General features: G+C 39.1%; 1 non-coding gene across 1 annotated transcript; it reads left to right on the top strand.

Moving 5' to 3' along the window:
• The first annotated feature begins 963 nt into the window (after positions 1 to 963).
• On the top strand, positions 964 to 1070 carry LOC138762554 (U6 spliceosomal RNA). Its single transcript, XR_011356960.1, has one exon. It is a non-coding gene; the product is annotated as a U6 spliceosomal RNA (small nuclear RNA).
• The last annotated feature ends 9762 nt before the right edge of the window (positions 1071 to 10832 follow it).

Below are 10832 nucleotides of genomic sequence, written 5' to 3'. Positions count from 1 at the left end.
TGGCCAATATTTATTCCTCAAAGCAGTTGATTAAAATAGATTATTGAATTTGAAATGCAAATAGATGCAGGTGCCAGAAATGGGAAATAAAAAAAAGAAAATGGTGGAAATGATCGGTAGTTTTCGAGAGAGAAAAAGATTTAATTGTTCTAATGAAATTACTATTTTTGTGTGCTTTAGATTATTGTATTCCAGTTTGTGGGATCTTGCTATGCACAAATACAATTGTGTGCAATATGGCAGAGGTGCTTTATAAAACACTCTCCTCCTTCTCGTTCTCCCCTTCCCCCTTCACCTAGATTCATTCTCCACTTAGTTCCATCTGCCCTTGATCCCTCCTATATCTGGTTCTACTTGACTCCTGACATTATATTCCAGCATTTGCAGCTTCTTTTGTCTCTCCATCATCTCCTACCCTCCCCTTCCTTTGCCTGCCAGCATCTGCTGCGTTTTTCTCTCCTCATGCCTCCACCTTCCGTCATCAGCCACAATCTCCCAACTCCAGCCCTCTCCTTACCCATCTTGTTCCAATTGTCCTTCATCTCAACTGATTCCACCTCTCAGCTGCCAGCCCTTACCTCATGCCAGCACCTCACCTCTTCATGCTGCCTATCTCTCCCCTCGACAGTCAGTCCCGATGCAGGGTCCCACCCTGAAATATTTACCATCCCTTCCCGCCCACAAATTCTGCCTGATCCTCTGAGTTCCAACAGCAGCTTTTTTTAAAAACTGATCTTCCTTTCCCTGTAGCGGAGGCCAAAATTACGCAGACTCTTGGTTTCGTGTTGAGTTTTGTAATGGAAGCAGTTTTAAAAAGTACAGAAAATGGAATAGTCCTAGTTACATGCATAAAGTGAAAATTAAAGGTCACTGACTCACTTTCTCTCTTCACTGATGTAATACAGAATATTTCCAGGACTTTCTGCCTTTAATAATGAAGAAGCTGAGGTTACTGGGAAGTTTGTGCTCACTTTGACAGCACATCCACGAAAACTGGAATGGTGCAGAGAAGGTCAACACGGTCCCTGCGCAAGGATGACTCGCAAATTCATGAAGCGTTCCATATTTTTATGGGGTGACTCAGCCAGTGTAGCAGAAAGCAAAATGCTATTGGAGCACCAGCAACCCAGGGTTTGAATCTGCCACTGTCTGTAAGGAGTTTTTTGCATTCTCCCTGTGTTCTGCGTGGGTTTCCTCCAGGTGCTCAGGTATCCTCCCACGTTCCAAAGACTTACGTTAGTGGATTAACTGGTCACATGGTTAGTGTGGGCTGTTACCCTGCTGCATCTCAGTTTTGCCCTTCTGAACAGATAGCACAAGGTGAGATCATTTTCCATTTTGCCTATGTTTGTATCAATGATTGTTATTTCCATAGCTCCAAGTGTGTCCAGATGTCTTTAAATTTAATTGCTTTTGGAAGGATACTTTAAAATAATGTACATCATGCATGTATGCTCAAATATACACAAGCTTAACTTCTTTAATGATTAGGATCTGGGGCAGTCTTTTTGCACTCCTACCACTTTCCTCATCTCAAACACACCCCAGCACACTTTAAGGAGTTCCTTTGACCTGCATTGTTTCTTTTCATCTCAGCATGTAAAATCACGCTAGGATATTAGAAGTTTTGGCAATCATTTAGTGCCTGAGGAACACAGAACCTGTCACCTGAGTTATGTTTTAGCGATCAACCAGAACTATGTCAGAAAAAAAATGACATTGAGATTTACTTAAATCATTAAATAACAATGCTGAACCTGAAAATAATCTCAGGATCTATAGGCAAAGCTGACCACAAAACAAATTAAATGAAAACAGGGGAAGAGGTCAAGGAAGATTCAGATATCAGAAACAAAAGTTCACTATCTTAAAAATTAATAGAATATGCTGGAAAAACTCAGCAATGTCAGGTAAAGGGTTGTCGACCTGAAAGTTTGACTGTTTCTCTTTCCACAGATGGTACATGACCTTCTGAGCTTTTTAACGATTGTCTATTTTTGTTTTAAATTTCCAACAGCTGCAGCTTTTTTGATTTTCAAGTTTTTCGCATGTTGCCTGACTCAAATAAACACCAATATTTCCCCTTCATCCATGCCTTTGTATCCTCCAAAAACAATATTTCAGTGTTCTCCGAGCCAACCTTTTACCATATAAGCTCTCAGGTTCCAAGACTATCTCAATGCTCAGTTGGTGTAGAATGAAAAGTCATCTCAATGAACGATGCAATGACTTTATAGAGGGTGACAGGGTAGTTGCAGAGTTGATGGGCTTCCTGTGACTATGGTATCAAAATAAATGTTTCCCAGGACAGAAGGTAAAATATCTTCACCCAGAATGTTCTGAAAGAGCATGCTGTTTATTCTTCATTTCCACATCCATTTTAAACCATTCTTAGAGAGTGATATCATGACCACTAGGTTTCAGGTCAGTTTCTATATTGCCATTATCAGATTCCTGAATTATCCTCACAATAGTAAAATCACGTTGCCTATGCTCTGTACCAATTAATTTCTCTCTGTAACTCTTAACTTTAATCTGTTTCTTACTTGCTGTACTATGGATGAGGTATCCAACTGAACTGCTCATGAAACAAACTTTCTCACTGCACCTTGATACATCCCAATAAATTTGAACTATTCTATTTAGAATCTGAAACTATTTCTGTGGCAACAGATAACGTTATAATCCTTTTGATAGGGAATATGGAAAGATACAGGAAAAGGAATCAATGAAAGTAGCAGATAACAATTAACATAGAACATAGAATATAGAACATTACTGCACAGTAGAGGCTCTTCGGTCCTCGGTGTTGTGCTGACAAATGAGGAGAGTATAGATGGAATGCTTTGCTATATGAAGTTGTCAAAGGAGATGTCTCTGCCTTCGTTGCAGAGAAGTGGAATTTGTCTTCCAATTGCTCAGACACAGAATCAGCAAGCACTGCTGGATGAAATGCTTACACGTTTGCTTTAAGATTCACAAGCTTTATAATCTGAAGCACAGGTGACTTTTCTTGGTCTGTAGGAAAAGAAGATAATAGCGCAAGTTAAATGTAATTGATCAAGTTGAAAATTAGCAGGAAGTGATGAATCTGTTATGAAAGGAGCTGAGTGGTGTGATCAGCTCTAATGCTTTTGAGCAAATCATCCATTCATATAATGTCCGCAGAGTAATGAATTCTGAGGAAGCTTTATTGAATAAATGAAAGAGAGCAGATAACCAAAATTTTGGTCAAAGTATTTTACAGAGCATCTTCAAGGAGCAAGATTAGGCAGAGAAGTAAAATGGTTCATAGAGGAACATCAGGCCTTGGCACCGAATGATGAAACTACCAAACATGTAATAATTAAATTTGTGGGTCTAGAGTTACTGGATACATTGAACTTGTGGTGATAATTACAGGCTAGGGAGGAAGCTATAAACAAATATGAAGATTTTAAAATTGAAACAAAGAGCAAAACATGTACTCATTCTTTTGTAATAAAATCTACATGAAGTCCATTTTTTACATCTTAATTTGTCAACAATAACATCAATCTGCTTTGACATACTCTCATCATAAGATTAGAGAACATCACTAAAGGGTTATTGATGGAAGGACAATGGATAATTTTTACAGAGCATTGACATGAATTACAAACACTATTCATTCATGTCCAGCAGAAATACAAACCAGCAAGGAAGAACCAATCAGGAACTAGGAATACTTTTAGATCAAATCAGGAAAAATATAAAACAGCCAGAAATTGTAGTAGATATGAAGACTGGGAGTAGCTATGATTTCAGCGAAGGACTGCTAAAATATAGATCGAAAGGGAAGTTGGAGTATGATTCAAGATTCCATTATTGTCATGTAATAGTTCAGAACTTGTAATATTAAGGCAGACAAAGAGTCGCCATTAGTGTTGCCCTGTGCTCCTTATAGTAAGAGAGAAATAGAATTAAAGGAATGTCCCTTCAGTCTCTCTAGGTGTCTATGGACTCGACTCCAGTGCTCCTACAGCATCCGCAGTTGTATGTTTGTGTGAAATTTTTAAAAATGTAAACGCCTTCCTGAACATGTGAAGAAAAAAGAAGTTATTGAAGACAAATGTAGGTTTCCTGCAGTTAGAAACAGGTAAAATTATAATTGAGAACAAAGAAATGAGAAAACAATTAAGCATATATTTTGACTCTATCTTCACAAGGAAGGACAAAAATAACCTCACAGATATGTTAGTGAGATGACAGAGAGGGGAGAAGTGAAGGAAAACAATATTAATAAAGAAATAGATCTAACAAAATTAATGGTAATGAAGGCTAATAAATCCAGAGGGAATGCTAGGGAAATGGTCCTGGAAATAATATATGGATTAATGGTCATCTTCCAAAATTCTGAAACTATGGAGTGGACTGAAAGACAGGGGAATGGAAAGTGTAATCACTGCTTTCAAAAAAGGAGAGTAAAACAGGGAGCTTCAGCCCATTAAGTATGTGGAGAATCCATCATAAATATGTAATAACCAAATACATGGAAAACATTAATGGAATTGGAGAAGATCAGCATGGTTTATGGAAAGGAATTCACGCTTACCTAATCTATCTGAGATTTTATTTTGAGGATGGAACCAGTACAATTTATGATTTTTCAGGATCAGGTCCATATACAAAAACACCCTAATTCTAAGTGGAGAGGTGCCATACAACATAATTCCATCCGTTGATGAGATGGAGAAACTTCTCTCACTTTTACATTTGTGAAACAGCTCAGCCATGCCTTTTTCCTTAGCCACCTTACAAAGCAGTATAGAACTTTGAACTCTTTTGCAAACTCTGATCCAATCTGAAATCTAAAATTACATAACAAGACAGGTGCAGGTGTTCAAGATGAAACTAAATTACAGAGTGAAACAAGGAAGACTTCAGATGCTGTGACATAGTAAATACACAAAAGTGCTGGAGAAATTCAACAGGTTCCACAGTGTCCAAGGGAAGCAAAGAAAATATATACAGTGCTTTCCATAATGTTAGGGACAAAGACAATATTTTTCTCTTTGTTTTCCCCTGTGCTCCAGAGTTTTAAATTTGTAATCAAACAATTCACATACAATTAAAGTGCACATTTCAGATTTTATGCAAGGTTATTTGTATATATTTTGCTTTGACCATGTAGAAATTAGTATGCACAATTTATACATAGTTCCCTCACTTCAGGGCATCATAATGTTTGGACATTTGGCTTCACGGGTATTTGTGAGAACTCAGGTACATTTAATTGCTTCATTGGTGCAGGTATAAGAGAGCTTGGCTTGGTTCTAAGCTTTGGAGTCTGTAGTTGCCATTTTCAACATGAGGACCGGAGTTGTGTCAATGAAAGTCAAAAAAGCCATTATGAGGCTGAAAAACAAGAATAAAATAGTAAGAGACACCACCCAAACTTTAGAGTTACCAAAATCAACAGTTTGGAATATCATTAAGAAGAAATAGCGTACTATTGAACTCAGTAATTGCAAAGGGATTCCAAGGAAGACCTCCACTACTGATGACAGATGAATTCTCATCTTAATGAAGAAAAATCCCCCACCTATGTCTGACAGATCAGAAACAATCTTCAGGAGACATAGGTCAATGACTAGTGCCTGCAGCAGAATTTATGAACAGAAATACAGTAGCTACCCTGCAAGATGCAAACCATAGCAAAGGTGGGACGCTTTGGAGCTTGGAAAGTTCCTTTACGTCTCCATACTTTGCTCTTGCCATCACTCTGTACAATGCTAATCTTAGTCTCAACTGTCCACAAGGCCTTTTTTCCAGAATTCTGCAGGATCTTTTAAATATTCCTTGGAAAACTGTAATCTGGCCATCCTTTCTGTAGGTAACTAATGGTTTGCATCTTGCAGTGTAGCCTCTGTATTTGGCTTCTGGTTGTTTTCAGTTTGTGCTCTATTCAACCTGTCTACCTCATCAGCTTCTTCCAGACCTGCACATTGACATCTGAATGGATGACATTCTTTTGCCACAATTTGATTTCTTAACATCAAGTTACTTGAGTTTTGAGTGGTTTTAATTTCCCACAAGATAAACACACTTATCCAGTTTCATCACTTTGCCTAGTATTGCTATCCAATTATTTTTCTATTAATCAGGTAAAAATAATCAGGGATAATTACAATCATGCCTTTCTGAAACTCAATATGCTATGTTTCAAATAAAAGCAAACTGTCAAATCGAGTGTCGAACAAAAAATGCTGGAAGTACTTTGCAGATCTGCAACTGGATCCTTGACTTTCTCATCGGAAGACCACAGTCAGTACAAATTGGAAATAACCTCTCCTTCTCACTGATTATCAACAAAGGTGCACCCCAAGGACATGTGCTTAGCCCACTGCTCTAACCATGACTGTGTGGCCAGGCACAATTCCAGTGCTATCCATAAGTTTGCCAATGACACCACAGTTTTTGGCAGAATCAAAAACAGCAATAAAGAAGAGTACAAGAAGGAGATAGATCAGCTTTCTTTAACAGGCCATTTAAATCCTGTACAGAGCCATCAGCAGCAGGATTGAGTCGTCGATCCCTTTGGGAGAGAGCTGTATCTGCGCTCCCTGCCTGCTCTCTACAGCAGCTCCGTCAGCAGTGCCATTTTTCTTAATTGTAAGGCAGATTACATTGGACAATGAAGATATTGCTTCCTCAACACCTTTAGGTGTATATCATGGATGTTTGACTGCTGATCATGAAAACCACCTTAAAACTTTCCTATCCATGTATTTGTTTTTAGATATAATCTATTTTTCTGATTTCCTGTCATATTTTAAGTCTCCTTCAAAGTTACAAAATCATGAAATGCAACATGCTATTGAAACGTCATTTTCTGCACTTGCATTTGGAGGTCTTCTCTGCTGATCCTGGTGCAGTCAGGTTTTCCAGGACATTGCGACCATGGAAAAGTGGTATCAGGGCAACTGAAATCCATCAATGCTGGCCAACTATTGTTGGGCACTGACACAAGAGGCATCAGATGCTGAATGCAAATGATAATCAGTGGCAAAGCATGTTTAGGTCAGTTGAACTAATGTGATTTGTCAGCATCATTATGCGATTAAACATGCTAAATTCAATAAAAGTTAATTTAATGATTCTCCAAATTCCAATGTTATACAGAAAATCTGAAATTATCTTTGTGTTCTTCTTGAAGTTGTCTATCATAATCCCCAAATTTTTTTTCAGGAAGCAAACCTTTTGAAGAAAATTGTTGTCCAGTGTTAGTAAACATTTATTTCACTGTTTTCCATCCAAGACCCGGCAGTAATCAAGTCCCTGCCATAATAAAGGTCCATAATCCAAAATCTTTTATTGGCTGCAAAATTCTATTATATCCTCTTTGTGAACTGAGTAACATAAATTCTATTTGTTTTTCTGCATTATTCTGATTAAATTTCTCATTAATTAATTTTCTCCATGATTCTCTCAGTTCCTCCATCTCCCTTTCCTTCTTGGTGGCATTTCTAATAGAATGCATTACAGAATAGATTCTCCATGAATTTCATTGAATGATTTAGCTATTCAATTGTTAGGAATATTAGGGTAGAGAGCATAATATGTACGAACAAAATTAGCCCAGGATTTAAAAGATACTTTGCGAAGGTGGAGTGACATTCTAGTTTTTAATTCAATCATATTTGGAAAAGTCTGAACAGAACTCTTAAAATGATTCAACAGGCTCAAAATCCTTTTCTGAATGGAGCAGGGGCATCTTTCAGCATCAGGGAGAGTGGAAACTATTCTTCAACCATTCAAATAATTCATCTGAAACAGAACAAGGCGGATCAAGTGATCAATTTAATGCTCGTTTTTATAAAATCTTCTATTAATTGCTGATCAGATGAAAACTTTGTTGACTGTCGAGCTGTGAATCAGTGTGCTAAGTGTTAACTATCCCCACCCCTTTTGGCAAACATGTTTGGTGTGCACTTGCCCATGTGACCTGGGAACCTGGCCAATTTCATCAGTAGGGGAGTGCTTGAGGCGAAAGCATTTTTGAATCAGTAGAGACTGGTTATTGGCAGTTCTCACATCTGCTTCAAACATTACAATTGTTGTGCGGTTTTACTTCATATCCAGGTGGAAACTCCAGGACTTGTTTCATTCCCAGTAAGCTCATGTATAGTACAAAACATTGCTAAAGTTCTCATTGTTGCCAATTTGCAAAACTACAAAAAAAGGTAACTGGAAAGGAACTATCCAATGAAGGGAACATTGTGAATAAGTCTAACAAAAGCACATTAAAACATCATTTATTAGTTAATTAGTTAATGTCTATACCTTCCTGTATTATAATCTTTCCCCTGTGGAACTATTTTACCCTCATATTTTGGAATTGAGGGAAGCAAAACTTTACATCCAAAATTTGAAGGTGAACTTCAACCCAACTTTAGCTTTGAATGCAGTTTATTTTTATCTCTCAGAATTGCACCTCAGGTTGTTTTGATATGCATTTAAACCACAGTGGGGATAAAGAAACTTATTGTTTGAAACATTTGTCTATTGTTTGACTTCAGAATGTCCTTAGACAGGTTTTAACTAATGGCACGTTCTGGATACTAGGTAAGATTGGGTTATATATTCATTCCAGTGAGAGGGCAGCATGTCCATCAACCATACGCAACATCAGTGGCTTAGGCTGTTAAAACTCTCCATCATCTAAATTGATTGGATTGCCATTTTCCAGCCTAGATTTCTATTAAAATGGTGCATTTTTAAAAATGGGCACATTCACACCTGCAGGCTTGATTGGTGGTTCTGCTGAAGTAATCCTTGATGAGCACCAACTCCTTGATACAAAAGCCAAGTTGTGTGTTTGAATTCCACCATGACAGCTATGGAATTTAAATTCAGTAAATAATCCAGAATTTAGAAAATGAAGTCATTATTGGATGACCATAAGACCACTCGATCATCTGAAAGACCCATCAGAGAATGAAACCCATGACTCCAAATCTGCCTAACTACTCTCCGAAGTGACCTAGCTAGCTATTCATACACATTCATGTCTCAGAAGGGACTCTCTTTTGCTCTTACTGTAAAGGGCACTAATGATGACTATTTGTCTGCCTTACAGCAGGCAAAAGGAAATTTCATGTAATATTACATTTTCTGTATTATTACATGACAGTTCAGAGCCAGCTCTTCAGCGCTTGACGTCCTGTTTTGCGGAAACTGCCAAAATGTTTGGCTTGGAAGTCAGCCTGAAGAAAACTGAGGGCCTCCATCAGCCAGCTCCCCACCATGACTACCAGCCCCCCAACATCTCCATCGGGCACACAAAACTCAAAACGGTCAACCAGTTTACCTATCTCGGCTGCACCATTTCATCGGATGCAAGGATCGACAACGAGATAGACAACAGACTCGCCAAGGCAAATAGCGCTTTTGGAAGACTACACAAAAGAGTCTGGAAAAACAACCAACTGAAAAACCTCACAATGATTAGCGTATACAGAGCCGTTGTCATACCCACACTCCTGTTCGGCTCCGAATCATGGGTCCTCTACCGGCATCACCTACGGCTCCTAGAACGCTTCCACCAGCGTTGTCTCCGCTCCATCCTCAACATCCATTGGAGCGCTTTCATCCCTAACGTCGAAGTACTCGAGATGGCAGTGGCCGACAGCATTGAATCCACGCTGCTGAAGATCCAACTGCGCTGGGCAGGTCATGTCTCCAAAATGGAAGTCCATCGCCTTCCCAAGATCGTGTTATATGGCGAGCTCTCCACTGGCCACCGTGACAGAGGTGCACCAAAATAGAGGTACAAGGACTACCTAAAGAAATCTCTTGGTGCCTGCCACATTGACCACCGCCAGTGGGCTGATATCGCCTCAAACCGTGCATCTTGGCGCCTCACAGTTCAGCAGGCAGCAACCTCCTTTGAAGAAGACCGCAGAGCCCACCTCACTGACAAAAGGAAAAACCCAGCACCCAACCCCAACCAACCAATTTTCCCCTGCAACCGCTGCAACCGCGTCTGCCTGTCCCGCATCGGACTTGTCAGCCACAAACGAGCCTGCAGCTGACGTGGACATTACCCCTCCATAAATCTTTGTCCGCGAAGCCAAGCCAAAGAAAAGAGAAAGAAAGAAACATGACAATAAGGGAATCTTAAAATAATGAAATCTTAAAATCTTTCCAACAGATAAAGCCAGATGGATGATCTCGCCTTGACTTGGATACTGAATTTGGCACAGAGAAAGTAAAAACAGAATAAGGCAATTCAGCCCTCTGTACTTCCTCTTTATAACTTTGCAGCTCTAACCCGAGTCCCTTGATTTCCTTAATATCTAAAAATCAATCATAAGAAACATAAGAAATAGGAACAGGAGTAGGCCATTGGCCTGTCAAACCTCCGCCGCCATTCAATGAGATCAGGGCTGATCTGATGATAGACACACCTCAACCTACCTGGCTTTTCCCCATATCTATTAATTCCCTTATTATGAAAATATCTTTCCAACCTTACCTAAAATATATTTACTGAGGTTTCCTCCACTGCTAAGAATTCCACAAATTCACCACCCTCTGGGAAAATCAGTTCCTCCACAGCTTTCTTGGGAAGAGGATTCAATGATTCATGACCTCTGAGTGATGGGATTCCTTCTGATTTTTCCCTGAATGGCCAATCTCCTATTCTGAGACTGTGATCCTTTGAATCTTGACACCCCAGGTAGGAGAAACACCATTGCTGTTTTTACCCAGTCAATCTCTGTGATAAAATTGAATGTTGCAATTAGAACATTTTTTTATTCTGTCTTTCCTCACAGGATAGTCCCACTGCCCCATCCTTGTACCTGGCA

This window comes from Narcine bancroftii, chromosome 4 (genome assembly GCF_036971445.1).
Source record: "Narcine bancroftii isolate sNarBan1 chromosome 4, sNarBan1.hap1, whole genome shotgun sequence".
In the NCBI taxonomy this organism is placed as follows: Eukaryota; Metazoa; Chordata; class Chondrichthyes; order Torpediniformes; family Narcinidae; genus Narcine; species Narcine bancroftii.
This window is presented reverse-complemented; position numbering and strand designations above follow the sequence as displayed.